Here is a 12575-nt window from a genome sequence, read left to right as displayed (position 1 = left end):
TGAGCCACCATGCTTGGCCTTATTTGCCAGTTTCTTAATTGGATGACTGGCTTCAGGGTGGAGCCCTTGGAGGAACAGGGCCGTGAAAGCATGCGTTTCTAGGGTCAAATAGGCAGCAAGTAAGCAGCTGAAGGCAAAGACAGATCCCCAGAATTAATGGTGCCATTTTATACTGGATCCTGGATCCCCAAGAGGAGGGAAATACTGTGGGAGAAGACCGCGCAGTGCTTCTACCCTGCATTCCATTCAAGGCAGCCAAAGCCAATCAGCCCATTTTGTAATCGGCCCATCTCTCAGGGGAGTCTCATCTCCCAGTCGGGGGCAGGGATGTCTCCTTATCTTCCAGGTGGTCAAGAGCAAGCGTCTCTGATCCAAGTGTGCAGAATCAAGTATCCCTCCATAACTACTGTTAGCCATCCCCTAAAGTGTATTTCCTACCTAGTTACTACACACCAAAACTCTCTCATAATGAGAAGTAATTTCTGATACCCCCAAAACTCAAAACTGTCAGATAACACAATGCAAAACAGAACAGAGCCTTTGATTTTGAGAGGGATCTATCCGCTTTTAATTCCTGGGGTTCCATGAGAAAAACAGAGCTTTTTCCAAAACGGGGTCTGTGGCGCCTCCTCTGTTTTTCCCAAGGAGTCTCAGGCTACCAGAAGTTATCTTAGGGCCTCTCATGTGTGCATTAGGAGTGGCAAGACAAAAAAATGGAAAAAAGTAATTCAGTTGACTGAGAAGAAAAAAACTATTTCCAGGAAAAAAACAAGATCCAAAAAGAGAAAAACATAAAGGCCTTTTAAATTTACCTATTGCTTGTTTATCCACTTTTAATTAAGCTGACGTTTAACCATAGCATTTTTTAAAAAATATCCTTTTAAGGGCCAGGCGCGGTGGCTCACGCCTATAATCCCAGCACTTTGGGAGGCCAAGGCGGGCGGATCACGAGGTCAGGAGATTGAGACCATCCTGACTAACACGGTGAAACCCCGTCTCTACTAAAAATACAAAAAATTAGCCAGGAGTGGTGGCGGGCGCCTGTAGTCCCAGCTACTCTGGAGGCTGAGGCAGGAGAATGGCGTGAACCCGGGAGGCGGAGCTTGCAGTGAACCGAGATCAGGCCACTGCATTCCAGCCTGGGCGACAGAGTGAGACTCCATCTCAAAAAAAAAAAAATCCTTTAAAAATTTTTATTACCCAACTTTAGCCACACTGAGCGACCAATATTTTTGGCTTTTAAATTCTACCACAGTTAACTTCCCACACTAAATTAATAAGTTTTAGCTAAGGTTATAACTTAACCATAGACACATACGTGTCTCAAGGAGATGGTAAGCAGTTTCTTTTTTGTTTTTTTGTTTTTGAACAAGATTTAGAATCTCCCCCAGGGTAGTTTAGAGAAAGGAAAATTCAAGACAGGGAATCAGAAGCTATCCATGGGTTGGCTGGGGTGGGGCGGCGGGGGGGAACCTCGATAAATGGCAAAGTTTCATAAATAAAACCCAGAAAGGAATCATTCCAGAAGCCAAGACTAAAACCCAGGCCGCCATTGTCAAAAGGCAAAGCCTCAACTACTGAGTTACAGCATTGAGCAGTTTCTATCGCTCTCCCCAGAAGGAGATTAGAAAAACCAATTTCAAGCTTGCACAGGCTTTTAACTGCTCAAGAAACATTTTTTAGGACTATGACATGAACCCCAAAATTCCTGTCCTCTGGATGGCAGAAACCAAGAGAAAGTATCCCCACATGGTCACAAAGTTAAGCTCTTAAGGGCACAAAGCAAGACAGAGAAATTTCATCCAGTGTTGGTTTCAGGGACCCGTAGCAAGGTTTGTAACTGAGCAGCCTGCCAAGCTGGCTTGAAAAGTGAGCTTATAGGGGTCTTAAACCCACATTCTATCCTGTGATACCCCTCTCTCCATTACAGAACACAGAAAGACAAATTCTTTGCACAAAGTACAGCAGATTGGCTACCGCCTAAGACTAATCTCACAAATCCTTTTTTCTATTCATCAAACCCTTGCAGAAGAGACCAATAGTTTACTGTTTTACCCAGACAGAGAAAGAGAAAGAGAGACCAGAAACTTGGCCGGTAAGAATTTCTTACCCTTTTTACTGGCATATCAGGTTTCTGGGTTGCCTTTCTCTGCAGCTTCCAGAAGAACGGAGTGGCTTCTGATGACCCTGCTCTCTTGTGCTATAGCTGTGGGGTTCAAGCCACTTTACAAGAGAAAAAAAAAGCCACTTTGCTGTTTTATGGAACCATAGGCAAGATTCTTAATTTGCAAGATGCTGCCCAATGGGCTGCATGTGGAACCAAATTAAGATTTTCCATCCCAGCAAAATCCACATAACAAAACAGACATCAGTCACCTCATTCAGCACCCAATATCAGCCAGGGAAAGCTCAATCTTTTTCCCATTGCTCCCTATTTCTGATTCACTCCAGGTGGGGAGGGGTGACCTCCAAATGGTAATTCACAATAAGACCTCTGGGCAAGGCAAAGACCAGATAGTCACCCCAAGAGACAGGCCTATTGAGCTTTCTTTAGGGCTCACCAAATGTAACCAGACAAATAAGGAGCGTTCTCTGAGTTAGACCTGCTGGACTTCCATTAGCAACCCCTCCTGAGATCCCTTCCACATATACAAACACACATAAAGACGAGATGGACCGAAGGCCTTCCAAATCAGATCCCTAACCAAGAACTCCAAGAGTATCCCTTCCAAACTATCCTCCTATTATCCATCTGAGAAACCTCCTCAAAATCTTCCTGATTGAGGATAAGTCTCTCAAACCAAGACTCTTCCTACTAGCTAGAAAGAGGCAACTGAGACCCCACAGGAGCTAAACAGACATGCTGCAATGGGGCTACAGACACAAGACACCCCATGGTGGAGCTACAGACACCACACCATAGGGTTACAGAACCAGTGGCGAGAAGAAAGGAGGTGTTGACAGCATCTAGGATACTCACCAATCCAGACACCCCACAATGGGGCTACAGACAGATACCCCATCATGGGGCTATATAGACACCCTGTGATAGGGCTACAGTTAAGGGACATTGCCCCAGGACTATTTCTCCATTGCAATTAGATCCATGCACACTGGGTCAGCAGCACCCCACCAGTACAGAGAGTACCAGAGTCAGCCCCAGTCCAAGAGAACTAGGCAGCTGCTTGGGCTGGCTTCTCGATCCATCACTGGAGTGGGGCCACTGAACCATGGGCAGGTAGCCACAAGGGCAATCCCAGATGAGCCACCAACTTTGTAAGTGACCAAGGGGTTCACATTGCCCTCTGCCTAGACAGAGCCGATTCCCCTGCCTAGACAGGGGAATTGCAATAGAGAAAGAGCCTGCTGTGTGGGAGACTGGAGTTTCATTATACTCAAATGAGTCTTCCTGAGCATTCCTGGAACAGAATTTTTAAGGATAACTTGGTTGGTGGTGGGGGGCTGGGTAACCAATGAGCCAGGAGTGCTGGTCAGGGATGAAGTCATAGGGAGTCGGAGCTGGCTTCTTGCACTGAGTCAGTTTCTGGGTGGGGGCCACAAGATCAGAGGGGCCAGTTCATTGATCTGGGTGGTGCCAGCTGATCCATCGAATGCAGGGTCCGCAAAATATCCCGAGTGCTGATCTTAGGAGCAGTCTAGGGAGGGTCAGAATCTTGTGGCCTCCAACTGCATGACTCCTAAACCATAATTTCTAATCCTGTGGCTAATGTTAATCTAGTCCCCAGGCAAGAAGGAGGTCTGCTTTGGGAAAGGGCTGTTACCATTTTTGTTTAAACTATACACTCCCAAAGTAAGTTCAGGCTATGCCCAGGAATGAACAAAGACAGTTTGGGGTTAGAAGCAAGACGGAGTTAGTTAAGTTAGATGTCTTTCACTGTCTCAGTCATAATTTTGCAAAGGTGGTTTCACTAACGTTCCCTGGTGTATGGTAACAAGTATCCTGGACTGCCTAAACTTGGAGAATGTTCTATGAAGATGGGGAGAGGCACATAGAGTTGGGATTTGGGGTCACCAAGGTCAGGTCTCCTCTCTACCGTCTCCTAGGTATGAATTGGCTGGGCTTGTTCCAAATGACTTTCATTTTTGTCATCTGTGAAATAAACATATTAATACTTACCTGGCCAGGGCTATGGGGGAGCTAAAATGAAATAATAATAGATGTGAACAAACTTTATGAACTACAAAACACTGAATCAATGCCAGTGGTATTTACCACTACGGCTACTATTGTGGCTACTATTACTACAAAGAACACATTCAGGAGAGTGAGCCATCAGCTGCAAAAACTTTTAGGATGATTTAAAAAACAAAAATTGAGGCTGTTCGCAGTGGCTCATTTCTGTAATCCTAGCACCTTGGGAGGCTGAGGCAGGCAGATTGCCTGCTCAGGAGTTCAAGACCAGCCTGGACAAGATGAAGAAACCCTGTCTCTACTAAAATACAAAAAATTAGCCAGGTGTGGTGGTGTACACCTGCAGTCCCAGCCACTTGGGAGGCTGAGGCACAAGAATTGCTTGAACCTGGGAGGCAGAAGTTGCAGTGAGCCGAGATTACACTACTGCACTAGTGACAATCAGACAGAGTGAGGTGACAGAGCAAGGCTCTCTCTCCAAAAAAAGAAAAAAGAAATTTAGGTATAATATACATATATAATTTACCATCTAGTTCAGTGATTGGAAATATATTTATATTTTTTTTCTGCCCTTCATCCCCCACCTCCTTCCCAGCCTCTGGTAACCACCAATCTACTCTCTATCTTCAAGGATGGGGGTTTTTAACTTGAGGTCCATGAAAATCCATGGATGGGCCTCAGGGAATTTATCAAATTATTGGTTAAATTATGTGTGGGTGAGTGTAAATGTGTGTGTGTGTGTGTGTGTGTCTGTCACTGGGGACAGGGGCCCTGGCTTTCAACAAAGTTTCAGTGACATCTGTGAGCCAGGAAAGGTTCAGAACCATCAGCCCCTGCAGTGCCTGGTGAACAAGGGCAAAGCCACATTCCCAGGGTAACCTGGCGTCCAGACGGAATCCCCAATCCAGGGCAGGATTTGTTGGCATGGCTCCAAGTGGTGGGACAGAGTCATGCTACCAGTCGGTGAATGAAGGGAGTGTCACTTCACAGAAACCTGTTTCTGCCTGGCTGCCCCACCCTGGAAACTGGAAACTGGTCTGGTGGCTGGGAGAGGCATTCCCTCAGCAGGTGTGATCCAGGGAGAAGTGGCTCTACAGGCTGCACTGGCCTTGCCCTCCAACTTGGGTAAAGTCCGCACCCAAGGCAACCAGGCCACACCGGAAGCAATGGGCCTGGTTCTCCTCTGCAGACCCAGAGGGAGGGGTGACAGAGGGAGAGGCAACAGGAACCCGGCAGGGCCCTAAGGAAGGGTTGCCATCCATGTCACTGTGGGCCACTCAGGTGAGGCTGGGATAAGGGCCACCCCGACTCCCATCCCGTGCAACTCCCTGGGAGTCTTTCCAGGCTGGCCAGGCTGTAGGCCTACCCCCAAGCCTCCCATACCCTCTAGCTGGCCAGTTCCCTGGCAGCCTTTCAGGCCCAGCCCACAGTCGGCCTCCTCCAGGAGGGACACAGGCTCCAGAGACTCCTCTCCTGCTGCTCTCCTCCTCCCTGAACCCTCTAGCTGTAGGGAAGTGGCTGAGACCAGACTTCAGGGTCACACTGGTCTGGGTTTCAGACCTGGCTTCTCTACTCACTGACTGGTGCCTTGAACATGTTGCTTAACTTTCTCAGCCTTGCTCTTAGCTTTCTCAGCCTCTCTGTCCTTAGCTTATAAACTGCATAAAGATGAAATGAAATAATGTACATAAGGTTCTTTGCATAGAGCGTGGCTGGCAGCAAACAGTTCAATCAAAGATCATTATTAATATTAGCTTGATTTATATCATTCTCTGATTATTTTAAGTGTTATCGTTTTGGTAGCCACAATTTAGATTCCTGAAAGACAGGACCTAGATCTATTTTCATTATAGAAGAAGAGGCTTGGCTGGGCACAGTGGCTCACACCTATAATCCCAGCATTTTGGGAGGCCAAGGTGCAGATCACCTGAGGCCAGGAGTTCGAGCCTGGCCCACATGGTGAAACCCTGTCTTTACTAAAAATACAAAAATTAGGCCAGGTGAGGTAACTCACACCTGTAATCCCAGCACTTTAGGAGGCTGAGGCTGGCGGATCACCAGAGGTCAGGAATTTGAGACCAGCCTGGCCAACATGGTGATATCCTGTCTCTACTAAAAATACAAAAAAATTAGCTGGGTGTGGTGGCAGGAGCCTGTAATCCCAACTATTTGGGAGGCTGTGGCAGGAGAATCACTTGACTCCAGAAGGTGAAGGTTGCAGTGAGCCAGAGAGCATACCACTGTACTCCAGCCTGGGCAACAGAGCGAGACTCCGTCTAAAAAAAAATAAGAGACTCAATGGAACATGTTGACTGTTCTACTCAGAGACTGGCTATTCATCCATCTGTCCGTCCACTCATCCACTCCTCCATGTGGTGCATCAGCTCTGTGGCAGGTGCTCTGCTGACAGCTGGGGACACAGAGGAATAAACACAGCCTGGGCCTTGGGGGAGCTCCCTGCAGAACAGGGGAGACACACAAACTTGTGAGCCCATGTGCTAGACGCCGTGTGGATGGTGGAGACAAAAGTGCTATGGAGGCATCCGGGCAAGGAAACCTTCACGTGTGGGGGAAGCAGGCTTAGGGTCACTTTACAGAGGAGATGGCGTGTGAATGGAGCATAGGAGAGCATGAAGAATCTGTCAGCTCAGGAAGGGAGAGGGCACGCTGGCAGAAGGGAGAGCTTGAGCAAAGGCACAGAGGTGTGACTGTGGGGGGCATGTCACGGGAACAGCCACTCACCCCTTGGGGTCCCTTTAGCCGACCGGAATGTATGTTTCCTCTTCTGGCTACTTAGGGCAGCGCTGGGTGAGTTGTGGGTGGGAGAGAACCCAGGCTGCCTGGGGAGACTGGGAGGACAGCCCCACTAAGGAGGAGGGGTTTTGCCTTTGTTTTCCTTCTCAAACTCTTTCCCGAAGGAGGCTGCTGCTGGGGAGAGGCAGGGGAAGGGGAAGGTGGAGTACGTGGCCCCACCCCATCCCTTTCACCTCCTCCCTGTCCTGCCCCACACGGCTTGCCGGCCATATCCTGGGCTTTCTCTCTGCTCTGCTTGGGGAGAAAACCTTGGCCCCACACTGGGCACCCCCTTCTTACAGGCCATTCATCAAGAAGGTGGGGGTGATGGAGGACTGTCTCCATCCAGGAAGGCTGCAAGAGGCAGAGAGAGCTCTGGGTTCTGAGCTTGCTTGCCGCAAACTTGCTCTGGGGCTTTGGATAAACTCCCCTCCCCTCTCTGACCTCAGTGTTTCTCCCAGGAGAGGGGGAGCCCTGGGAGGCTGTGATCCCAACTTGGGCATTCTACGGGGCAGCTCCCAAGGATTCAAGCGTCCTCCCACTCAAAGCCGTTTGTCCTCACCTCTCCTCTCTCTAAAACTATTCTTGCTGGAACACCTCCTCTCTCCTCCCTACAGCCACTGCCACTGGAGATGTGCCCAAGTCTTCATCCCTTGCCACATGCTCCCACTTTCTCTGTTGTCAACGGGCCCTAAAGCATCTTCCTGGAAGCCTCAGAGCCAACGCATCTGCAGGCATTTGCTCAATATGCCTGCAGGTGAATGTTAGTGAATCTTAAAAGCACCCTAGGCACTGGGGAGACTGAGACTTCTAAATTAAACCTCCAAGTGCCTCCAGGAGCTTAGAGTTTGGTAGAAAGATGACACAAATGAAAAGCTGACTGTGTGTAAGGACAGGAAACTCTAAGGAGTGGAGAGAGGGGGAAAGAGCTGAATACTGTGGGGTAGATACGATGAGAAGGAGGGGCACACTAGGATGAAAGAGTGTAGAAAGCAGAGACTTCTGACGCCTAAAGTGTTTAAAAAATAATCCGCATGGGTTGGGCACAGTGGCTCACACCCGTAAGCACTTTAGGAGGCTGAGGCGGGAAGATCACTTGAGTCCAGGAGTTCAAGACCAGCCTGGGCAACATAGTGAGACTCCATCTCTGCAACAACAACAACAATAATAATAATAATAATAATAATAATAATAAAGAAATTAGCCAAGTGTGGTGGTGCATGCCTGTAGCCCCAGCTACTAGGGAGGCTGAGGCAGGAGAATCACTTGAGCCTGAGGTCGAATAACATGGTCGAGTGAGCCATGTTACTGCCACTGCACTCAAGCCCAGGCAACAGAGCGGCACCTTGTCTAAAAAAAAAAAACCCAGCGTGATACTGCAATGGTGGAAACATGACATTAAGCATTTGTTAAAGTCCATAGAATGCACAACATAAAGCGTAAGCCCTAATGTAAAGGAGGGACAATAGTTAATAACAATGCATCCATGTTGGTTCATCAGTTTTAACAAACATACTACACTAATGCAAGATGTTAATAACAGGGGAGTGGGAGGGAGGGAATGGAAACTACTTTATGCACAGTTCTTCTATAAACCTACATCTGCTCTAACACATAAAGTCTATTAAGAAAACAAAAGGCCAGGCGCGGTAGCTCACGCCTGTAATCCCAGCACTTTGGGAGGCCGAGGCAGGCAGATCACCTGAGGTCAGGAATTTGAGACCAGCCTGGCCAACAAGGAAAACCCTGTCTCTACTAAAAATACAAAAATTAGCCGGATGTGGTGGCAGGCACCTGTAATCCCAGCTATTCAGGAGGCTGAGGCAGGGAGAATTGCTTGAACCTGGGAGGCGGAGGTTGCAGTGAGCCAAGATTATGCCATTGCACTCCAGACTGTGCAACAGAGTGAGACTGCCTCTCAAAAAAAAAAAAAAGAAGCCAATATTAAAAGACCAAGAGCTGTCAACATAAAAACCTCGCTCCCAGTTCCTTTTGATAAATCTGAAGATCTACAGCCCTGGACTGAATTTGCACATGGAAAGAACAGGCTGCAGCCCAGGAGACACAGCTCCTTCACATGGGTAGTCATCCTTAGGTTTGCTGAGGCCTCACTACTCCTGCCAGGCTTGGCTGGGAGCTTTGGGGAGTTTGGGGCCCTGGTGATAAAAGTCAGGTGTCTGATCACAGAGAAGCAGACAGACAAATTTGGCTGGGGTCTCTGGAGCACCATTTCCCCAGGTGCTGGAAAATGATGATATCAAATGGGAAATGATGAAGAAAGTGAGGAAAACCAGGACAGTTTTCAGACAAGTTGAATTTGATTTGCACGTATTTGCAGTTAAAAAAATACGTGACTGCATCTTGGAGGAGAAGTTGAGGCTGCAGATAAATTTCAGAGGGAGAGAAAAGTGACTTTCAAAGCCCAGGGAATACTTGAGGTCCCACCAAGGAGAGGAATACAGATAGGGGAGCCGAAGGGATAAGAAAGAGTAGGTTCATGGGATGATGTGGTAGAGGCGATGATAAGGGTTCACCCAGAACCTTAGTTTCCCGGGCAGATGGCTGTGAGTAGAAACTGTGGTGGGAGGAGAGGTAGACAAGGCTTAAGGAGACAGGAGGGGTCAGGTGTTTGGGGAGTGGTCAGGAACCAGCCAGGTGACAGGCAGGGAACTTGGTAGGCTGCCTGGGTTAATGGAGTCCGAGTTCGTACCTGCCCTGGGGCTGGTAGCGGAAATGGAGAGCGGGCAGGAATATGCTTGATCATTCATTCATTCATTCATTCATTCATTCATTCTTTCAGCACATATTTCCTGAATACCTACTATATCCAAAGCTATAGTAGGAAAGATATGGGGATGAAGAAACAGACACAACTGTTCTAACCCATAAGAGCTCACATTCTAGTGTAGATCTGCACTAACAATTGCCACACGGCATATCTAATAGTAAAGCAGTGGCTACTGCAGACTCACTATGCATCTGGCTGCATTGCCAGGTGGCTGCTCATTCCCTCTTCCAGAGAAACAAACATTCCAGCGTGCTGTGGCCCCCTGACTTATAAGGGCAATGCAGCTGCCTGGAGATAGACAGTGCTTAAAAAATAGTGGTTATGCCTCTAGGGGAACACAGAGGAGAGCGTTATGTTAGGGAGTCAGGGGAGACTTCTTGAAGTAATGAAACTCGGGGCCGGGTGCGGTGGCTCACGCCTGTAATCCCAGCACTTTGGGAGGCTGAGGCGGGTGGATCACCTGAGGTCAGGAGTTCGAGGCCAGCCTGGCCAACATGGCGAAACCCCATCTCTACTAAAAATACAAAAATTAGCCGGGCATGGTGGTGGGCACCTGTAGTCCCAGCTACTTGGGAGGCTGAAGCAGGAGAATCACTTGAGCCTGGGAGGCAGAGATTGCAATGAGCCAAGATCGCCCCACTGTACTCCAGCCTGGGCGACAGAGCAAGACTCTACCTCAGGGGAAAAAAAAAAAAAAAAAAAGGAAAGAAAGCTTGGGATCAGTCTTGAAGAGTCAACAGGAGTGCCACAGTTATGGGGTAGAGTTGAGGGTACAGCAGGAGAGGGCCATGGAGGTAGGAAGAAGGTGTGCCATTCGAGGTCCTGTCTGTAGTTCAGCGCGGAAGTATACAGGGTATGGAGTAGCAGGAGGCCAGAGTGGAGCCCAGAAAACAGAGGCCAGATGAAGAATTGGTGTGAGCTGCATATGAATGAGGTGGGAATGAATGCTCTAGGGGGACTGGGAAAAGAGGACCTGAGCCTCAGGGATGGTGATGAGACAGAGGCTGGCCACCCCAATTGTGGTGGCCAGGAGAATGCTGAGGAGTGAATGCAGACCAATTTCAAACCCTGGCTCCATCATTTACTGTGTGCCCTTGGACAGATTCCTTAGTCTCTGAGTTTCTAATCACTTAAATGAGCATCATAAAAGTTTCAACGGCTCCGGTGAGGATGAAAAACCATGGTATCTACCAGATGACAAGGACTCAATAAAGGGCTATTATCACCATTGCATTGTAAGCTGTCTCAGGTCTGCATTAATGCTCTCTCCTGTGCCTTCTGCCCTTGGTTTATAAAACTGCTGAAAACAGACTGTTTCTCCTCCAGCTCTGACCCACCTCTCTGGCTGGAGCCATGGCAAAGGGGCGATCCCTGTGTGAGGATGGCAGGGGGTTGCCATGGTGACCTCCCAGCTTGGCTTAGGACTCTGAGTGTACTGAGCCTTTTTTCTTCTTCTTCTTCTTTTTTTTTTTCAGCCCTAGCTGTCCCAGCTATTCTAAATATTTACTGCTAGGCGATTATTACACATCTGAAAAAGCTGAATGATATTCCCTAGCACATTGCAGAGAAAAACGGAAAACAATCCACATTTCTGGCAACAGAGAACTGGCTGGGTAACTTACAGCACATCCATGCAAAACTGTACCGTGGGGCTATTAAAAATGGCACAGATCTGTGGTAACTGACAGGAAACGGTGTCATGACAAGTTGTTAAAGGAAAAAAAGCAGGTTATAGAACAGCCTAAATCCCGTAATACTGTCTATATAAAATGGTGTTACATTTAACTGCTTCGTATTTATGAACAGAAGAAGATTTCGAAGGCTGTTCACTGTGGCTCTCTCTAGATGGTAGTGGTAGATCAGAAAATCTAGGGATTTGCTTTACTCTTTCTCCGTTTCTGTAACAACAGGAACTTATTTGCTGACAATGAGCATGTGAATTCTTTTTTCTTTTTCTTTCTCTTTCTTTCTTTTAAGCCATTGCTATTAGAAGAAAATAAATGAATGACTCCTCTAACTCTTGGCCAGTCTTAAAGGGATTAATTGTGTCAGCCAGCCCATGGTTTGCAAATGCTGGCATTTGCTTGTACACCCACCTGAGAAGGTCACAGGTGAGCCTTACTCTATGTGCTCCCATCCTGCCTGCTGGCCCAGAAGCACCACTGGCCATTCAGGGAAGCTGGGGACCAAGTCCGAAAGCCTAACAGCTCATGCATTTGGAAAAGCCACCCCATTTCCCTGAGCCAAAGGCATAAAGACGAGGGTCCCTCCCTCACCACCCTGTGTGAAGGTGGAGGCCGGTGGGAGCACTCTCACTGGGAGCAATGGCAGAGGCCATCTGTTAGTAGGCCTATATTGAGCACTCACTGTGTGCCAGCCTCTGTGTTATCCCTGGAGACTCATGGAGATCCAGGTAGACTCTTAGCCTAATGGACAGAGGGCTCCGGGAAGGGCTTGGAAATCCAAATCCTTCTCATTGTTCCTGCAGGGTTCTGTTCTCCTGCCCCATGGTCCACACTTTATGTTCAAACAAGAAAATAGTGCAGTCCCCAGCAGTAGGCCCTGGAAACCCCACTCCTTAGCATATCCTCAAGCCCTCCACAGTCCCTGAGTCCCACCTCCCACCGGCCTTGCCATATACCCGCCCACCTCTCATTTCAGTCCTTAGTGCACCAGGAACTTCCCACCCCCATGTGCTCTTTGTGCTTGCTACTTGCACTGGATGAGACATCTCTTCCTCCATCGCTTCTTGATGAAATTCTTCCCCTTCCCCTTCCCCTTCCCCTTCCCCTTTCTCTTCCCCTTCCCCTCCTTCTTCCTTCTCCTTCTCCTTCTCCTTCT

At 48.3% G+C, this 12575-nt stretch overlaps 1 protein-coding gene and 1 non-coding gene across 4 annotated transcripts in view; one reads left to right on the top strand and one right to left on the bottom strand.

Moving 5' to 3' along the window:
* PAQR5 (progestin and adipoQ receptor family member 5) overlaps positions 1–12575 on the bottom strand; it is a 102297-nt gene that overhangs the window by 66915 nt on the left and 22807 nt on the right. The gene's annotated exons all lie outside the window — the stretch shown is intronic.
* Positions 9909–10036, top strand: LOC126960436 (small nucleolar RNA SNORA77). Its single transcript, XR_007727983.1, has one exon. It is a non-coding gene; the product is annotated as a small nucleolar RNA SNORA77 (small nucleolar RNA).

This window comes from Macaca thibetana, chromosome 7 (genome assembly GCF_024542745.1).
Source record: "Macaca thibetana thibetana isolate TM-01 chromosome 7, ASM2454274v1, whole genome shotgun sequence".
Lineage (NCBI taxonomy): Eukaryota > Metazoa > Chordata > Mammalia > Primates > Cercopithecidae > Macaca > Macaca thibetana.
This window is presented reverse-complemented; position numbering and strand designations above follow the sequence as displayed.